Raw genomic sequence first — 21640 nt, 5'->3', positions numbered from 1 at the left:
TTATGAGATGAGAAAACATGTTTTTAAATTTTCACTGCAAGATGCTGTGAGTAAATATGGTAGAGTTGAGTGTAAAATATTTATGCATATATACATATTTTTGTATGGGTAAATGCAAATAAAGTGAAAAGCAAGGTGTAAATCTCATTCTTTTCCTAAAATGTAGGATAATGGGTTTGTTTTCTAGGTTAAGTTATGCCTTGTCTTCTAAAAATAAACTTTATCATTCTTTGTTTAAAAGGACAGTCTGGGAAAACTGATTCTTTTCTTGTCCAAGAGACTACTATTAACAATTCTTATTCAAGGCCTCCTGTATCTGAGTTCTGAATTAACTAGCATATATACCTAGCAAGCTCTCAGTTTAGATTGGTTAAGTAACTGAACAAAGCAATGAAAGAAGAAAGGAAGAAAACAAAAGAGAGATTGAGATAAAGATAGAGATATAGATAAATATACAGAGAGAGAGAGGTGGAGGGGGATGTAAATGACACAAAACGCTTTATCAGCTGGGTATCACATCTACAAAAGCTTTCTTCACTTGACTTCCAGGAATACTGCGTTTCTCTTTTGCCTCTTGCTTCACTAGTTATGCCTTTTCGCTCTCCTCTGAGGGTTTCTTTCCCTCTCTCTAATTTCTAAATACTGGAATGCAGTGGGGCTTAGTCCTCAGTTACTGATTTTTCTCTATGTATTGCCAGTTCCTAAGACCTTTCTTCAAATTTCATGACCTTATTATACCAATAATCCAATCCACCCATATATCTCTAAACCAAAGTGCTTTCCTAAACCCTGAATTTATATTTTTAACTTTCAACCTGATCCCCTATATAGACATCACATGGCCACATCAATGTCAACTTTCACTAAACAGAACTCTTGATGGGTATGCCCTCCCTTCTAATCTCTTCCTTCTTCAATCTTCCCCATATCTGCCAATGATATTGCCTTTACTCAGTTTTTCAAACTCATGAAGACTTTTAAAATTTTTTTCCTTTTACTATACTAGTCATCCAACCCTTTCACATGCCCTGTTAGTTCTGCATTCAAAGGAGATCCCAAATCTCATCATTTTTACCTTATTCGTGGCTGTTACAGAGCGTTCAACTGGCTCTTCTCTCTCCTAGATAACTGGAATTGTCTGACAGTATTCCCGCTTCACTTTTTGCCCCTTGTTTCAGAGTCCAACTAGACAAAACAAATCACCCTAGAGAATTTCCCACCTATAGGCTAAGGTTCAAAAAGAGGAAGCATAACTAGAACCCAAAAGTATGTTCACTGCTGAAGCAGAAACACTGTAATTCACTCAGATCATAACCAGTGATGAGGCACAGAAAAAGATTTTTAAAATGACCTGGCTTCTCTCTTCCCTCCACCTGCTATTGTCTGGCCCAGCTATTTCATAAGGAAGCCTAGAAAATACAGTACCAAGGGTCCATCCCATTCCTCCAATGATACAGAACAAAACTTTCTGAAAGAAGAACATGGATATGAAAGCAACTGGGCTGAGGAACAATGAGCTCTGTCTCCTCTCTCCACCCCACTCATAGCTTAGTGTCCTTAAAAAGCAAGAGTGAACTGTAGGAAATAGTATACATATCATGCCAAGTGCCTAGGCTCAAACTTCCAGTGCTTTACATCATGTTCTAAATAAAATAAAATGTTCTTACCGTGACCTATTGTGCCTCACACGAGCTAGCCACCATCTACGCCTCTAATTTCTTCCTAATGCTTTCTTTTTCCTCACCTCATTTCAGCGCATAGCTTTTCTTGCATGTCTTTGAATATGCCTAGCAAAGCTTCTTCCCCAAGGGCTTTCCCATCTGTTTGATAGATGGTTTCCCTCATTGACTAGGTTTGTTTCCCAGCTCTAGTCAGGCCTGTGCTTAGATGTCCCCTCTGCAGAGAAGCCTTCCCTGATCACTCATCTGCAAGACTGACTCCCCCATCAATTAATGTCCCCTTGCCTGGCCTTATTTATCACTACCTCACACTACATAGAATTCCTATTTGTTTATTGTTTTTCTTCCTTTCTAGAAGATAAGCTTTCTGTAAGTAAGGCTTCACTTGTTTACGAACATATCCCCCCAGTGCTTAGATCAGTGCCAAGCAAATAATAGGAAATCTATAGGTATTTGTTGAATAAAGGAATAGAAATAAATATGTATTATTATCTCTATATGAATTTTTTGTCTTGGGTTTCAAAATTGGTTGTTACTCAATAGTCTCTTTTGAAGTGAATTCTTTGGAGCTCAGAACACACATTAACAAACAGCTCTAGTGATGGTAAAGGGATAGATGGCTTTTCAGATTATTCTACTCAATGTGGCTACAGCAGCATCAACTCAAACCAAAATGAATGGAAAACCAAGTAAGCAGATTATTGGTACTTAAACAATATAAATTCTTGAGTATTAATCATTATAAAAAGTATATTTAACTAAAGGAAACATAAAATCTCACTATACGTACAATTTTGACATTAAAATTAATCTTATATGTCACCTAGCCAAAACTCTAAGCCAAAGAGGAAATTGCCTTTTTGAAACAAACCTATGAAAAGGTCATCCACTCTGTATGAACATTTTTAATGAGAAAAAGTAACTGCATCGTAAGGCACCATCCCTACCAGATAAATGTGAGCTAGTTCTACAATGTATATAACTCTAATGCAATGTTTTTCATCATCTCTTATCTGCCAATGTTTACAATTTTGTCTTCCGAATTTATGTTGGGTAAATATAACTGCCTTTTACATAACAGCTCATCAATTATTTGAGGGGAGCCATTAGTCCTTCCTAAAATTCTTCTTCTGTATGCTAAACATCCTAAACCTTTCAATCCATCCTCATATAGCTTGATTTTCAGACATCCTGATGGGTTAATCACTCTCCTCTGTATACACTCCAGCTTGACAATTACCAGTGCTAGATTTCTCTATCTATTTATCTATCTTTACCTATTTCTCTATCTAGCTGTCGGTGTATAACAAACCACCTCAACACCCAGTGGGCTTAAAAGAAAAACCAGTTTTTATCACTCATGAGTCTATGCATTATATCTTTTTTCTGGTCTCAGCTTGGCTTATTCCTAACCCCCGGACAGCTGTTGGTCAGGTAGACAGTTTTGGTGGTGTTGGCTGAGCTCCCTCACTTGTACGTCCGCTATTGGAAGACAGGTATGGGAAGCCTCAACTAAGGCAACCGGCCTCTCTTCCACATGGTCTTCATCTCCGAGCAGGCTGGCTCAGGTTTGCACAGACCACTGAGCTAGAAAAGCAGCACAAGGACAACAGAGACCCAAGCTCAGGACTGGCACTGTGCCATTCGACTGTAATCTGTTGGCCAAAACTTGTTAACAGTTCAGCTCAGAATCAAGGAATGGGAAAAAGACTCCACCTCTTCATGGAAGGAGCTGCAGTGTCGCATTGCAAAGGTGGTAGATAAATGGAGAGAAGAAACTAGAACTATTTTTGCAATCAATCTGCTACAATTTCCAACAGTTAGACTAAGCCTGTACTTAGTGTAGTAGAAAAGCAGAAATATCAAAAGGAGAGAGAGAGAGGGTAGAGATAATTTGGAAGAGTTTGGCATTTCGTATATTGTTTTCATTTATTGAAATTACTATCTTAGAACTAATTAGAATTTAGTTGGTTGTATCATGTTTATTTTACAAATTATTATTGATATTTATTTTGGGTGACATGGGGGAAGAAGGCCACCATAAATCTTTCAGTGCTTATGGCTAATTCAAGCTTTTAGTTGATGCCCTTTGACACTAAATTGCACAATCACCTGACCCAGAAACCAGCTTGAGGAAATTTTTGGTAGATCAAAGGACTGCAGGCTCTACTCCAACAAGACACCACCAACTATGCACGAAAACTGCATCACAGCCTGGTGCCAAACTCTGGCCTTCAGAGGGCAAGGACTGCTTTTTACTCCTTTTTTCCAAATCTCACAGACATTCCTCTTGTAGCCAAACTGTTGTGAATTTGTTAAGTTAATATTTGTGTTATAGCGCCCCAGGGTGTTGATGGTAAGGCAGGGTTCAATAAAAGACCACAAGGGAATAGAAATGGAGACATTTCTAACCCACAGGTCCTGGGGCACTTACACAGCATGCCTCCAGGGGTCAGGCATGGATGTCAGCCCAGTGCAGACAGAGAGAAGGCAGCAGGACTTTGGGCATATGCCTTTATTAGGATCTACAGGTGGAGTGCTTTGGGGTTCCCAAGCTAAGACTGGATTGATCAATTCAAATTTTAAAAAGGCAAAGTTTTAAAGCATTAAAAAAAAATTAAGGAAAAAAAAAATGGGGAAGGGTATAGTCCAGGGGTAGAGTGCATGCCTAGCATGCACAAGGTCCTGGGTTCAATCCCCAGTGCCTCCGTTAAAATAAATAAATAAATAGAGCTCATTATCTTCCCCTTGCCCTGAAAAAATTATTTTAAAAAGGCAGGGTTTTGGTAAACTTCCTGAGGAGTCTTATCTAAGGGGGCACAAGAAAGAGGCCCGGGAAGGCAGGGAGAGTGCTTGTCAGAAGTGCAGTTAAGGCGTCATATGAGGATATCATCATATCTAGAGTCGGGTCACATCTACTTGTGATTCTTGGGCTGTTTCCTAGGGCATGTGCTGGGGGGCGGAGGAGCTAGTGTCAGTTCAGGGCCCCTGCAGGCCCCTTGGCCACACAAAACGGATGCCATGGCAGTACTATTATGGAGAAGTTTAGCTAAACTGTCAACACAACTCTAACCTGAAACCATAGAGGTTAGGGAGAGAAATTCTAGGAAATGTTTAGTTTAGCTAAACTGACAAAATAGGAAAACAACCCAATCCACTTCTTTCAACCTGAGATATGTGTAAGTATCTCTTAACCAAACTTATTCCCCAAATAAAGATAAAAGCAAAGTCATGCTTCCAGCTAACATGAGGTAGGTAAACTTCATACCAAAAAAAACCACTAGCCTTCTCTCCAAAAAAAAGGATAAAAGTCCTCACGTCACTTTATCTCCATGTTTTTTCCCATCCAGCAGAGGCACATTTTAAATACTGGATATGGTTAAGCAGTATTAATACACTTAAGTTAAATTATAGGGGTTATGAAATTTATAAAGAATTGATGAACTCATGCACACATAGTCATAGAAAAACAAGGACAAGGTACTCATAAGTATTAGTGTGTAGCTGGTAGGTAAAACTTGGCACTTCTGTATTTCCTTTGCCCTCAGTGAGCTCCTCTGCAGGCTGTGATTTCTTGCCTAAGAGGATGACACAAACCTGCATTTCAGAAAGGTCTGGGCTTTAGCGGTCCTGCTCATATTGAGTACTTGTAGTTTTCCATTTCCTTTATCACAAAACATGGGGCACTAAGAGGGTACCCAAGGCATCTCCTCCATCCCAGGCATATGTCTTCCTACCCCAGAGTAGCAAATTGATTTTCCCTGAAGAGTCAGGATCAATTATTTCAGAGAGTACAGTATAATCCCCTTTGCCAGCGGATTCACTGTCATGAGAATTTGAAAGTGGCCAGGTGGCAGTCTCTCCCTCTAGTTTAATAAAGCAATGTGTCCCCTGGTGGGAGTATTCATTCCTTGGGAACTGAGACATACTGAGCAGCAGAGCCCAAAGACATGAGGGCAGGAAGTAAAACTGTCGCTAATAGTTCATCTCCTAGGGGTAAGAGTAAGAGAATTACCCCCACATTTTATTCCTTGCTTCCTGAGTTAATGAATGTTTGCTGTGGGACAAACAGCACTAAACACTGGTCACTAATTTACGACATATACCACATCCTGGGGGACATTATTCCAACCCCAGAAGCTGATGCGCCCATCTGGCCCAGTAACAGAATCTCCTAAAAGCTTTTTCACTATTTTGTCATGCTAGCTGCTTTGGAGTGATGGTGGCCATGGGAATCAATAAATTTCATAACCAGTTTCCAGATACATTAAATTTTCCTATCACCCTGAAAGTCATATCTTTACATGTTCCAGACACTTGAACTCTAGAAATTTCACCAGAACAGCAAACTATTGAATTTTTGTGGCATTTATCTCCTTCCCTCTGGTACACATGTAAATTATCAATGTGTCTAGAGAAGCTACTCCTTCCTTTTCACCGTGTCCAAGGAGAATTCTATCATTAATTTAATGAATTTGTGACATTCTGGAATGGAGAGCTCATCAAAGTATCTATGGACAAGATTATGATATGCAACTTGGAAGCTGATACTGCCTTAGTATAGAACAGTGAAGGTATATCTCTGGCTCGATCATGTGAAAGCAAACAGTTCCCAATAAAGAGATAGCATATGTAAATCAAGGTAACATTTGTTACATTAATTGATGCATTCCAGGTGCTGGAGATCATGTCTATTTGCTCCAGCATCAACATCACATCTGAAATGGTGGCTACAATTGAAGTCACCACCTGATTAGATTTTTAATAATCACTGTCATTCTGCAAGATCCTTCTGTGTTCCAAGTAGGCCAAATAGGTGAGTTGAATGGGGATATGATAAGAGTCACCATGTCACACTTCTTTCAGATTTTTGATAATGGTACTAATCTCTGAAAAACTTCCAGGATGCAACTTCTATTTGGTAGGTAGAGGCAGTCCTAGTGGCTTCCACATAGCCTTTCCTAACATAATGGCCTCTGAACTCACTTAAGAAAAAATAAAATAATTCCAGAAGGAATATCTGTGATGAAAGAAGAAATAGTAATTGAGCATGTCCATTCCAATATAATTTCTAGAACTGAAGAAATAATCAGAGGGTTACTTCAGGAACCCACTAAGCCCACTGTGAGATGAGATAGCACTTAACTAGAAGTTCATTAACCACCTGACCTCTGTAAGCCTTAACTCAGATTGATGGTCCACACTGATGGTTTGGGTCTTCAAAGTGTAATGACAGTTCAGAGCCAGTGTCCAAAAATATCACTAAATGCTTTTTAGATACTCTTCTCCAAAGCACAGTTATCATGGTAAATAGCTGCAGATCCTTTTGAGAAAACTATAAGGAAGATTCACAGCATACATTTCTGTTTGTTTGTTTTTAATTGAACTACAGTCAGTTACAATGTGTCAGTTTTTGGTGTACAGCACAATGTCCCAGTCATGCATATACATACATATATTCATTTTCATATTCTTTTTCATTAAAGGTTATTACAAGATATTGAACATAGTTCCCTGTCCTATACAGAAGAAACTTCTTGTTTATCTATTTTATATATATATAGTAGTTAATATTTGCAAATCTCACCTCACCATTTTTCTTCCCTTTGAAACTATACATGAATGACTATAAGCCTTGTCCTTGATAGATACTCAGTTACCTTCTATAAATCCCTCCACTAAATTTTATATTTTAATTTTAAAAATTATATTTATGCATATAATTTAAAATTTTCTATTGCTTATTTTTCATGGTTCCAGTTCTCTGCCAACGTTCTCAATATTGTCTTATATTTCATTTAATACATAAAGTACATTTATTTTAGCCTTAGACTTTCTCTGTATTTATTATCTGAATGCCCTGTGGATCTGTTCCTACTGTATGTTTTATTTATTTGTTTTAAATTGTGATTATGTTATCTTAAGTTTTTGTATGCCTGGTTATTTTTGATTGGGTATCTTCCATTGAATATTTTTAAATGTAAAAATAATTTCAGCTTTAGTTATTATTTTCCTCCATATGGTATTTGAGTTTCCTTATGGTAAATGGCTAAGGTAGTAAGGATTGAACCATATCAAATGAATAAAGTCTAAGGACATAATAATAACAAAAATACTTTCTCTGGTCAGCACTGAAGGTTTCTAGGGCACCAAAGCATCATTCTAAAATTGATCAGTAAGAAATATATATATATTTATCATTATTTTGTACATAAACTGTAATAAAAGCTAATCAAACAGTTTATTAAATGTTTTTAAAAAGAGAATTGTAGCTAACAAGTACTGGCAGAACATAAGAATTGAAAAATTACCATTTGTAGACTCTAATGAAATGATTATTTAAAAATTATTTTGCCAAAATTATTAAGATGAAATGCTGAAGGGGACATTTACAATAGAAGAAAAGATAAAAATTAATTTGTAAATTTGATTACACTAGGTATGTATCTCATGAACCCATGTTATAGGGAAGTCCACATAACCACACTTCAAGATGTACTGCTCCCTCAAATTTATATAATCTAATAAATCTCTAGATATAATTCTCATAAATCTAATGAATCTCTAGATATAATTAGTAGTTGAAAGACACTACTGACTAACTTAACAATCAGATAAACATAATACATATATATATATATATATATATATATATATATATATATATATATATATATATATATACACACACACACATATACAAGATCAGTGCAAGAAAAACCCCACAACGTAGAGGGATATTATGAAATTCAAAATATTAAAAACGTAAGAACAGAGAAAGTGTGGTAATTTTACCTTAATACATAAGTAAGTGGTTCCTATCTGATAAGTGGTTTTTATCTAGGAGTTATAGGTGTGATTCATTTGTATAATTTGGTTAGTGATATACTCTCACAAGAGGTAGGATATTTCTGTAAATTCAGCCATAATATCTAACATAAACTTTTTTCTGCACGGAGTTTTATGAATATATCTGATTGATTTGAAATTTTCAATTACTCCTAAAATTTTAGTTTCTAATTTCTTTGTCCCTTCTTTACCAGTCCTAATATCTTCATAAACATGTAAATTATTTGTAAATAATGCTTACATGCAGCAATTGCTGATATTAAAAGCTTAATGAGTTATATTTTTTAACTCAGTAGTTCCCTGTAAGTTAGTATAAGTAAGTGTTATATTTCTTCTTGTGAGTTTACATTGGAATGTAAACTCCAAAGCAAGGCACACTGAAATTTTTAAAGTTCTTTTTATCCTCAATGGAAATACACTGATGTTACACACTTCAAAGGCAGAAAAGTTCAATGGAGAGAATTTTATATTGATAGATCGAGAATAAAGGGCCAAAAAAAATCTCCTACAGCATCTCTGAAATCACCTGAGATTTCCTTGAAATTTTATTTCACTGAGTTGAAATTTAGGGAAATGTTTAGGTGCTTCTTCACTTCATTCCTGCCAGTAACCCTTTAAACACCCTAAGTTATTTTTGCATATAACCATCCATTTATGAGAAACGTGTATTTTTAGATGCCCATTCCAAGGCAAGAGACTACACTATTTGTGACAGGAAATACTAGTTTTTATGGCCTTAGGCCTAAAAGGAATTAGTGTATTCTAAATTTAGTAAATCAGATGAGGCTAAAATAAATATTACACATCACTTGTCTATTTATGTATTCATTCTAAAAGGAAAGTTTTCTTGGTAAAATATTTGTGAAGTAACTGTGTTAGCTGGATGGAGGATTTTTATCTGTGTATTCATTTAATTGTTTGCCTAACTATAATAGAAACGAGAGAACTAGGGACGGGTGAAAATGAGGGGGGAAGGTTGGGGTCTTCAATTTTGCACTAACCTTTAAGTAATAGTTCACCATTTTTTCCTTAAAGCCATCAGAGGACAAAAGAATATTACTCATTCTCTAGGAAAAAAAATAAAGCCTCATGAATCATTGAAGACAAAACTGGAGGGGTGGAGTTTTCTGAAAAGATCATTTTCAATAGACTAAACATGAGAAAAATTCTTGCCAAGCTTGTACATGGCAACTTCCTGTGTTCAGGCGAACTCAACAAGTAAGACATACAGAATGGTATGTGCACACCCATCACTGGTCAGAGTGCATGAGGGCTGAGCATGGCCTTCATGCCTTCATGTGATTGACAGCATCAGAAGGCACAGCTACCATCCTTAGATTCTCTGCACTGTGAGCTGCAATGCAAAAGCATCTCTGAATATAGTTCCTTGCTGCTTCGAGGCTTAGACCCTTCTGATTTGTATCTTAATTTAGAGTGTGCTTTTTGTCATAGGCACTGGTCCATGATTATGGAGGCTACACAAGAAAAATGCCTTTGAACATGCCAAGGTTTGGCACTTAACTAGAGGTGGCTGGGAAGACAAATAAAAATTCTGTTTTTTTTCACTCTTGAGTCTTCATCTTGAGGCTCTGCGGAAACAACGCATGGTCTTTCTGGAAAATGAATGCAAACTTCTGTCTTCTTCTTTCAATTAGTCAACCAGGATTTATGAAATTGATATTCATAATAAATGACCATTGTATATTGGTTCAAAAGTTATAAGGTATGTTCACACTTCTTTGTTATCTTTCTCTCAGTTCTACAGTGTAGATGTGGGATAAATAATTATGATCCTCATTTTTTAACAAAGGAGCAATTTCAGACTAAAGGAAATTTTTTTTTTAAATTTTGGGGGTTTTTTGTGGGGGGTGGGGAGGTAATTACATTCATTTATTTACTTAACCAGTCAAACAGCTGATCTGGGCTTCGTTGTAGCTGTCATCACAAAATATTTCACAATCTAGCGTAATCAGGTGGGGAATAGTGAGACAAAATGACTTTATGCCTACTAACAGATTTTTGTTTTTACCACTTGTAATCCACGTATCAGACACTGCTTGAAAGGAATATAATAAGAACAGCAATAAGCATGACTGGGACATTGTGCTGTACACCAGAAACTGACACGTTGTGATTGGTACTTCAATAAAAATTTTTTTTAAAAATAACAATAATAAAATTAATAACTAATTTTATTGAGTTTTTATTATGTTCCAGGCATTATACTAATCACTCTGCATGCCTCATTTCACTCAAGACTTGCAACAATCCCATAAGAGAGGAGCTATTATTATCACTATTTTAGAGATGAGAAAACATCCAAAACCTGTGTGGCTAAATACAAACAGTGATAACTCAGTCAAAAAGTGATCGAAAAGTCGATCTCTTAATGGAAAAAAATTAAAAATACCTTAGCCAAATTATTCTGTTTACATTCTCCTTTTATGTATTTCCAGGACTGTTAATTGTGTAAAAATATTTAATTCTGAAACAATTCTTTCAATAAATACAAAATACAAGTTCTAAATAAGACAAACATACTGTGTTGCAGATTAATGGCAATGCCTTTCTTTTCTAAAGGTATATAAAAATACTGGTGCATTTTATATTAGACAAAATGTGGTACTTGTAATCTACTAAACTTCTAGTATTTTAACACCAGCAAAGAAAATAAAAGATTCAGAAGAAAAATAAACTTTATCTCATATTCCACAGCTTATGATCTCCGAATATAATTGGGAGGTGAGCAAGTTAAATTCTGTAATTCTGTAAGTTCTAACATTTTAATCCTCATGGAACTTCAGTCTATAAATAAAGGAGTTGATAGAAGAAAGCAGAAATGCGTGTTTTGTTGAAAGAGGTAACCATCTGGCTGTTGCTTCCAACAAAAGAATATGAAACACCGTGAGTGCATGGGGTAGAAGGAGTTAGGTTTGGAGCACTGGACTCGAAGATCAGGCCACATGTTTCACCTAAATGAACATGAAATCCCAGAGAGTCACCAGAGAGTCACACCATTCTGCTCCAATATTCCTCCTTTGCAGCTTGTAAATAAATGTATTTTCACATGTAAAATATTATTTAATTTATGAGTTTATGGTGTCTGATGCTCTTATCAAAAAAAAAATCTACCTGCAAGTAGAACATTTTTATCTCTACATTCTCAAGACCTAGAATAACATTGGACTTACAGCAATGACTTAATAAATATTTGTGGATTTGAACTACATACTGCTGTTGTTCTCATTGACATGGTTACTGACCACCATCCAAAAATACAGATTTGCTGCTTCTCAACCACGGGCACAATCTCAAAAGTCTCACATCTTAGGCAGCACTGCAAGGGCTCCCAGGTGGCCAGATTCAGTTTAGAGTCATGATGATCCCTACCAAACTGGGGAGACCTTGGGCAATAATGTACTGCCTAAACCTCAATTTAATCTCTGTAAGTAGAGGTAATACATACCCCAGAAGAATACTTAAATCATTTGACTAAATAACACATACAAAACATTTAGCACACTATCCAATGAGTGGCAAGTATTCTGAAAGTTCTAGATATTTGTATTAATATTATTGTTATTACCATCAGTCAAGGCTCCAAGAGAAAACAAATTCAAATCAAGTGGTTCAAAGAAAGAGAAAATCATGAAGGACAATTTACAGAGATCTGGGGAGGATTCAGGAAGCCAGCAGGAGCTGCTGAGCAAGCAGAGATTAGAAATGATAGAGAAATGTCACCTTTAGTCCTGAAGGGGCAGAGGGAGGAAATGTGATCCTGGAACGCAGTGAGGGCTCGAGTCTGGGAAAATGGCAGGAGCTGTAGTCAGGAAAGTATGCAGGTACTGCCAGAAGTGAGGCTTTAAAGTGGGAAAGGAGCAAGTAAGAAAGTCACAGGTCTTTCTCCTTCTATCCTCCCATTTCTCGCCATCTCTTCCCATTAATTGAAACCAACTGGGTGATACAACTAAAAGGGTAGCCCTCTGGAAATTAAGTGGGACAGAAAAAAGATTAATTTGAAAGAATAGAAGTGGTAAATTAGTACACTGTCCACACCCACATTGGGATACAATAAAAAACTCTTTAACCTGCAAACCATTCTCCCCCATGGCCCACCAGCTCCCATATAAATTTGCGTGGTTTTCATGGGGATAAATTAATGCTTTTTCTCATTACTACAAAGAAGAAGCCATTGGATTGAATCTGAAAAACCTGAATATATTAGGAGGATGCATTTTAAAGATGGAATTGGGAAATAAAGCTATCGACAACCAGTCTTCGATACGGCCTCCCTTGTGTCTTGGGGAAAAGGTCTTGATGGTCTCCTGAGGAAAAATTAAATGACAAATTCAGTGAGGCCAGACTCCAAGGAAAAGAAGAGCTCCGTTTATGCTCAGAAATCATATAACATTTCAAACCATGGTGGGGCAGTCCATGCTGAGTTGATAATGAAAGGTATTTAAGATACTTCGACCTCAGTTAATAGCAGATATAAGAGAAAAGGCATTAAGAACAGAACTTAGGGAGGGCTACAGATAATTTCTCCGTCGTCCGTTTCTCTTTGCTGTTTTCTGGGTTGTTTCCTTCCCTCCCTCCCCCTTCCCTCACTTCGTCTACCACTTCCTTCTCTCTCTTCTGGAACTAGAGTCCTTAGAGCACAGTCTCCCAGATAGGGGAGAATCCCTGATTTGGGGAACATTATCTAGAGATCGCTAGTTAGATAAATTTCACGGAAAAATCAGGTTTACCAGTACACAAGTTTAGTTTGAAGCTGCCAGTGCTGTAACTTAAAAAGCTTCCTTGTCCTCCATAAAATTATAGGACTTCCTTCAAAAAGTCATCCTTTTTCCAAAGAGAAATGAATCACCAGTCAAATAGGTGACTGGTGTCTGTAAATGGAGAGAACTACACAAAGATCCTGACCCCTTTTCCTCTGGAATCTTTGCATTATAAAGCCATCAGAGGTTCTGCACATAGCAGCATAGCCCCAGCATAGTGTGATTGGCAGCTTTAGTCGGTAAGAAGCTGTCATTTAGAAATCAGGCAAAGTAATATGCTTCAGGGCCTGAGACTGGGCAGGTACCCAGATATCTCATTAAGATATTAAAATTATCAGAGCTCTAAAGAAAAGGGACACATGTAATTAGGATGTAGAAATATTTTAATGTTGAAATTACTATTACACATGTCCTCAGAAAACATATAATTTTGTGTCTTGCCAGGAAGAGGGGGATAAAATAAAGTTGCTCTATTTTTTCCCTTCACCCATGGATGATTTTGCATTACCAATGTATTTATTCTAATAGTTGTCAATCTGATCTCCTTCTAGGCTACTATATACTTCTTGCTTGGAATTCTATTAATGAGAACAAAACAGTCGGTAAAAAATCACTGACAGCATTCTATGAGACAAAGAACGTGGTGATCGATTATCTGGACATATCCATATCAATACTTTAATAGGAAAAACAGCATTTCATCATATACGATTTTCTATTGTTCTTCATCGGTGACTTTCTCCAACATATGCTGCTTCTCATTTTCACTTTTGGAAGACAGAGCATATAATAATACCAGCCTTTTAGGAAGTTAAGAAGTAATCACAGATGAATGGATTTTTTTTTTAAAAAGTGGTATATACATACAATGAAATAGTATCCAGCCTTTAAAAAGAAGGAAATCCTGCCATTTTGATGACATAGACGAACCTGGAAGACCTCAGGCTAAGTGAAATAAGCCCTCACAGAAGGACAAATACCAAATGATCCCAATCTAGGGAGTATCTAAAATAGTCAGATTTACAGAAGCAAAGAGTAGAATGGTGGTTCCCAGGGACTAAGGGAAGGAGAGAGAAATGAGGAGCTTTTGTTCAATGGCTGTAACATTTCAGTTGTGCAAGATGAATAAATTCTAGATCTGTCATACAGTACTGTGTCTAGAGTTAACTATACTGTACAGTGCACTTAAAAATTTGTTCAGAGGAAGATCTCATGTTAAGCATTTCTACCACAAAAAAACAAAACCAAACAAAATAAAAACCAAAGGAATACAAAAAAATCACCTTGATTGTGATGATTTTATGTTGTTGGCGTAAGTAAGTCCAAGCTGATCACATTGTACACGTTAAATGTGTGCAGGGTTTTTTGTATATCAGTTATATCTTAATAATACTGTTTAAAAAAAGACATATATTTAAAAAGAATTAATCAAAATGCTAATAGTCAAAAAACTCACATGGTGATTCCTTCTTTCTATAACTATGTGTGTCATATAGTACACGATGTGGTGGTCAGCCAAGCCTGTGCCCAAACATGGATATAACTGATTGAGTCATGAACGATTATTCTGGGATTCTGAGTAATAATCTATGTGCAATATATTCATAGGCAGAGAAAGTAATGCTTGATTAATACTTCTCTTAGTAAGAGATTGTATATTGAATGTTTCAAATTCACATTAATGTAAAAGCTTAACTTCTTTCCAGGTGTCTATATGGAGCAGAAGAGAACTCTTGAGGCTTCATCTACCTAAATCACTAATAGTATCAATAACCTATAATAATAGTAATAAATGACCTCAAATAATCTTCCTACAGCAACAACTGTATTTCATTTTCAATAATTTTATCCTTTATAACCCCAAATATAACTCATATATATTTATATGAGTGTGTATATATATATATATATATATATATATAGTATATAGCTTATAAACCTATAAGTCGCTTCAATCAATAAGGAAACAATAAAACAAATAAATATATTACTTAACATTTCCAAGCCACATGTAAAAGACAGCTGATGGACACCACACTCACTTTTAGCAAACGTCTCTTGGGCTCATGGACTGCTATAACCACTGATGACATATCAAACAGCTGCAGAAACATGTTCACAGCCCTAACTAATGTGTACTACAACTATGTTCTTTTTACCTGTTGATTCGTTTTCTACAAAAGGTGCCTTTCTTTCTTTCTTCATACAGCTAGCCAAAAGGTTTGTAACTCCAGTGACAACTGTGTTAAAGAGGGAAAAATCAGAGAGCCTGAAAAAAAAGTGCAAATACACATGCAAACACGTGCACAGAATGCGTATGGCAAGACCAGGGATGGTTACTGAACAGCTAATTAGAGCGATGCCGCTCCACTACCATCCTGTTCATTTGGGCATGTTACACTCGTATTTACCCACTGTTTTTACAGGCAGTTAGCTGAGAAGTTAACCGGGTAAAACCTCAAGACTGGAAGTAGTATTTTCTGAACACATTTCTCAAAGCAAAGATTGTGACCATCTAAAAAGAAATTTAAGAAATAATCACTAAAGAAATACACATTGAGATTTAACTTTATGCATGCTGCTAGGGTCCTAAAAGTCTTCATGTATTTTCTAAATATTTATGTATTTAGTGCTCTTTAAAACACCAATAAGATATTTATGAAACTTAGTTATTGAAAAGAGGACATACTATGTGTTTTTGGGTTGGTGGGGGTGGCGGTGAGGGAATCAATTTGTGGTTGTAATCATTGCCTTTGGAAAATGACCACCATGACTAGTAGTAATTGCTTTCCTGAGCTTATTAGTTTTAATTTTGAAGTCTTCTGAATTCAAGTGTTTCTTTCTGACTGCCCTCCTGTTCGCTACTCCTGAAACCACCCAGGAGTCTTTCCTTTAATTAATTAGGGTGTAATTAAACAGCAGGTACCCACGCAGAAGCTGGAGAGTCAGTTCCATCTGTTCTGCAGGGTCTCGGGGTGGTGACAAGAGAGTTCCCCCACGAATTTTACCTTAAGCAGTTTTTGTATTTTAATTTCCAGCAATCGCTTTTATAAATTGCTCTTAGGATTTCACTTGATAATTTAACACTTCAAAATTGGAGCCCCTCCAGCATTTACCCTGAAAACATACAAAAAAGGATTGTGAAGGGGAGGAAAGTGTTTTATAAAATTCACATTGGCAAACACAATTAAAAGAATATATCATTCACCTTATTAATGTAAAACAGTGGGCAGACACCATTTCATGAAAGCAATCAATTTTAATTTGAAGATCCAGGGGATTCACAGATACAGAGAAGATTGACAGTATTCCAGAATGTAGAGGGTGGGACGAGCTTTAGGGGAGGCATATATTACTATCTTATTTTTAGCCTGGAAGAGTCCCTGAACTTTTGAAACCAGAAATGTAATTTTTGCTAAGAGAAAATTTCTGGAAACAAGAAGTAAAAAACAGTAACACTTGGATCTCAGATAACAGGACACCAATATCACTTGTTAATGTACATTCTGCTGTTTATGAATCTCTTATTTCTTCTGCAAACCTGAAAGTTTTGTGAGGAAAAGATATCTGAGTCATTTCTTTATCCCCAGAGAAGATACTGGGGGTTTAGTTGCTAGTTGCTGAATGGCAATAATTCAATCAGCTTTTGATTTCTTGCCTATTGTATAAAGCCTACCTTGCTCCTTGACCACAGTATGTTCAGATCTGGAGGGGGCGAGTGCTTTGAATGGTCATCAGGGTCACAGGTTGGTCCTCTTTAAAAATAAAACAGATGTATTCCAGTTATGTTTTCAGGATGCTTACCCCTGAAATAGAAAGGTTTTGATGACTATCATGCAGTGTAGGATGTTAAGGGGGACAAAAAAATAAAAAAGGAAATCCATAAGGTCTGAGTTTGTAATAGATGCTAATTTTGTCTGGATATTAGAAAACCAATTAATTTGCCTACAAGAGTAAACCAATGCCACACTTTAAATAAGATTAAGAACCAAGACACATATTATCAATTATAATTTAATTATTAAACTAAACTATCATTCATTGATTCAATGAAAATGCATTAACTTTATGTGGTGGATAATCACAAACTTATCCCTGCACACATGGAGTTTACAGACCTTTATTAAAACTGACAAAAGATTCTGGGGACAAGGAAATTGCAAAAGAGGTAAGCAGCCAGAGATCCTGTAGTAGAGGCCTTTTACCAAGTCAAGGAAATGACCCCTGAATTGAGTTGAGAACAGTGAGTCAGACTTGGCCAGGTGGAAAAGGAAAGGAGGAGTATCTGAGCGTAGGGTACAGCATATGCAGAAACGGTTTGTAGGTTGCCATGAAACAACAAGAAAGCCACTGCAGTAGTCCAATGAGAAGCAACGGCAGTTTTGGCTAGAATGGCGGTGGTGGTAGGGATGGAATGATGTAAACAAACTACAGACATACATTCCAGTATTTTTACATGATATTGTGATGCTTTGTACATTATTCTGAGTTTCACCAGCTTTAAATATAAACACAAAACATGACTTGTGGAGGACAGATAAAGTGGGATGTGAATAAGATTTCACATGGCACATATGGAAGAATGATTTCTGTCACATAAGGTTTCCTTGCCATTAAAAGTCAAAATGCTATAGATTTAATGCAAAGGAAAGATTAGAAATTTCTATGCTGTCAGCAAGTGAGCAGGATAAGCTTTATAACAATCAAAGAGACGCCAATGAAGTTACTGAGGCCAATATAGTTAATATGTGTGTGTGAGCAGTGATAATATAACAATCTGATTAAATGAATACATTTAATAATGGAAACCTTAACACAAACCTTATAGCAACAACATCCGTATGCACCTAAAGCTGCAAATGAGATACAATTTGTCCGAATTAAAGTGCAATAGAAATGACTGATGATTCGATCTAGTCCAAATATTAACAACTATAGGACATGACATTGTACATTATAGATGCAGGTCATTAAAGGTCATTAACACTATTCACTTGAGATAGAAATAAAACAGAAAGTTCATCAGGAAATTTAAAAGCAATATAATACAAAATTTAGACAAGAAAAAATGATTTCAATTATTCTTAACCATATTTTACCAGTAACATTATGTAGAATAAAATGACATTCTATTTCCAAAAGCAAGCATCCTATAGATGCAGAAAATGCATGATAGTAAATCACACAATAAACCATGTGTGTGTGTCTGTGTATGTGTGTGTCTGTGTGTGTCTGTGTGTGTGGTACCATGGTACTGTAATGTCTATATGGTACTGAATGATGCAGTTATACTACTAAAATTTTACAGAAATAATTAGGCTTCAAATGGCATGTAAATAGTTATGCAGCTATTATTAAGGCCATAATATACATGGGATGGCAAAATTATTGAAATTCATCTGCTAGAATTAATTTTGGAACAAAGATATGATAAAAGAGGAACACCTTGACCAATTGTCCAGTTGTTACATGGTATGTAATTTAAATACAATAGAGGATGCTTGTAGTTTTAGTCCACCATTCTCTAGCCCTCTTTCTGCTTTTCAGAGGCCAACACTTGCAACTCAGTCTTCACTGTGATGTTTTTATCCCTTTTTAGACTGATACATTTGTACTACTATTTATTGACTCACCAACTCATCTCCTATTAAAGTAGAGAAGAATTTAGCTCTTTGACAACATTGTCTCCCTTCACTTTCTCTCTATACTGTCACCTATTCATAATATTTAATTAATTCAGACAGATTTTATATTGTTATGATTATGCAAATGTCACTCATCATTAAATCCAGTGGTTTTGTGTTACATTCCATTTGTGAACATATATGGTGAACATAACTCCCAGAAGCTATGTCTCATGTACTTGTTTGTATGTGTTGATTGCTCTTCTCTTCTCATCTACTCCAGTTAATTTTTAAAATATCTGTTTTCAAATATTAAACATTTCCACATGCCTCAACTCTTTTATCAGCTCTACAGGCTTTATCACTTATCTATCAGAAACATCTTCCTTATGCATGTCAGATTTTAAATGAGAACTTTACGCTTTTGCATGAATCAGTTCCACTCCCCCACTAAATATCTTTTTTTTTTCCCCAGAATACTGCTTGTTCCTATTCCAACCTGAATTCTATACTGTCCCAAAGTCATCAATCTAGTAATTCCCTTACACACTTTCATGGCTTGGGTATCTGTTTCTTGGGTTCCTAAGTTCCCTTGCCTTAATGGAGTACACTTCAAAGTGCACATTTTTAACTTTCTTTGTTCTACTTCACAATTAATAATAAGATCGTCTGGGTATGGCATTCAAGAATTTAAAACAATTTTATTGCATAGTATGTACATATTGCTTTACTGTCTTCTAGTGAAGCTAAGGATTCATTTTCGATTCCGGAGTCTTTGCCTGAGACAAGTGTTGCTCTTATTTGGGGGTCTTTTATTTTATCCCTAATGTTAAAAAGTTCACAGTGATGGGATTTAACATTTGTTTTACCTTTTGTAGAAGGGGACACGTTCTATATGAAGACTCGTGTTTTAAGTTCCAGAAGTGTTATTTTATTGTTTCTATGATAATTTCCTGTCTCTCAGTTTCTTCAAAGATATGTGAGACTCCCCACCCTGAGTTGATATTCTAATATACTTATATATTTTGGCTTTTTTCTGCTCTTTTTTTCTTTCAATTTTACTGAGATATACTTGACTTACAGCCCTGTAGAAGTTTAAGGTGTATAGCACAGTGACGAGATATATATTGTGAACTCCAATTTTGTTTTGTTTTATTTTCAGAGTTGTCTGTTCAGTTGATTCTTGCAAATTTTCTATCGGTCTTTTAAAATTTGGGATATCATCTCTTTAATTTCCAAAATGTACAAATCCAAATTTTTCTCAGCATCCTGAATTTTTATTTGCTACATCTAGCAACCTTAGTGATAAGTACATTTGGCATCATATCCTAGTACACACAGACATATAAAATTGTAAGCGAAAACTAAACAGTCACAAAACAATGTATCTATCATCTTCCCATGCATTATGACACTTTATGCCCCCCCTTTTTTAATGTTAATTTAAATAAATGATTTCATTACTTATCACTGGGTTGATCAGAGTTTGGTGTGTTTGGGGGAGGCGAGGAAATGCATTGCTATAACATGAGAAAGTAGTGAGCAGTTTTTTCATGGAGGCAACTTCAATTATCAGTATCTGTAGGTTTTTCTCTGAGGTTAGTCAGTTACTAGAGAGAATTCTCCAAATCCTTCACTGGCAAATACATATCTGTGCGTCGGCCTTCTCATGCTTCATGCTAGAGAGAAACCAAGATTCTTCTGGTTAGTGTGTCGTATTTCACATAGACCCTCCATCTTAGTCCTTCAACTTATCACTAGCAATGCTGTGCCTGTTGAGCCCTAACCTGGACCACTTCGAGTTCAGGTTTTCCGGAGAATTAACCTGAGGATGCAGGCATTTTCTTAATTACACAGAGTAAAGGAGGTTTGTCAATTGCACGTCTAGAGTGTATCAGTCAAGTTAGAGTAGGTTTTGCTGCAGTAACAAGCCCAAATCTTCAATCTTAAAACAGCGAAGGTTTATTTCTTAATATTGCTACATGCCTATCACAGACTGAGTTCCGTTTCTGCTCATCATTCAGGAATTTGTGGTGATGGGGCATCAATCATCTTAAATCTTGCTGTATTCCATTCTGGAGAGAACGGAGATTTCCAAAGAGCCTCACAGTGGCTATTTCTTCAGACTGGAAGTAGCATTACTCATCCCACAACTAATCAGCCAGAATGAATCTCACAGCCCAACCTACCATGAGAGTTTCAGGAAGTGCAAATCTATCTTCTGTCCAGGAAAAGAAGAGTAGAAACTGGTTTTGAAAAAAAAAAGGTATTAATTACATAGATATTTAATGACTTCCTCTCATCCCCACCACCTGAGGTCCTTAAGCCTTAGATCTCCCACGGATCTGTGAAGCAGATTGGGTACTTCTCATCGATAAACTTCCCTGTAAGCACATAGATTCTAACTTCTGCCTCGTGGATGTGTCAATAATTGCTGCCTTCCTCCCTTCAAACCTGCTATTTTCATTTCTGCCAGTCTCTGTTCTAGTAGACTTGCACAATTTGATTGTTTTATTTGTCATCTTTGTAGTGTTTTGAAAGGGAACGGAGAAAATTTTTGGATGCAATTGCCATGTTCATGTAGATTTTTGACACACATATGAAGGTATGCAAATTTTGACGTATCTCAGTCAAAAGCAGGAGTTGCTGTTAATGTCTTTATTTACAGAGAAGAAACTGCTTCCCCCATGATACAATGCAATTTTCTTAT

General features: G+C 36.2%; 1 long non-coding RNA gene across 4 annotated transcripts in view; it reads right to left on the bottom strand.

Moving 5' to 3' along the window:
- The window catches only part of LOC116657636, a 53539-nt gene extending 32314 nt beyond the window's left edge, over positions 1 to 21225 (bottom strand). For all 4 annotated transcript variants that reach the window (XR_004312831.1, XR_004312834.1, XR_004312833.1 and 1 more), the window contains exons 1-4: positions 21120 to 21225; positions 16983 to 20609; positions 16237 to 16423; positions 15466 to 15546 (exon numbers count right to left, since the gene is read on the bottom strand). This is a non-coding gene — a long non-coding RNA (uncharacterized LOC116657636). The remainder of the gene's footprint in view (positions 1 to 15465; positions 15547 to 16236; positions 16424 to 16982; positions 20610 to 21119) is intronic.
- Positions 21226 to 21640: the final 415 nt, after the last annotated feature.

This window comes from Camelus ferus, chromosome 2 (assembly GCF_009834535.1).
Source record: "Camelus ferus isolate YT-003-E chromosome 2, BCGSAC_Cfer_1.0, whole genome shotgun sequence".
NCBI lineage: Eukaryota > Metazoa > Chordata > Mammalia > Artiodactyla > Camelidae > Camelus > Camelus ferus.
Note: the sequence above shows the minus strand (reverse complement) of the source record. Positions and strands in the feature narration are given on the sequence as shown.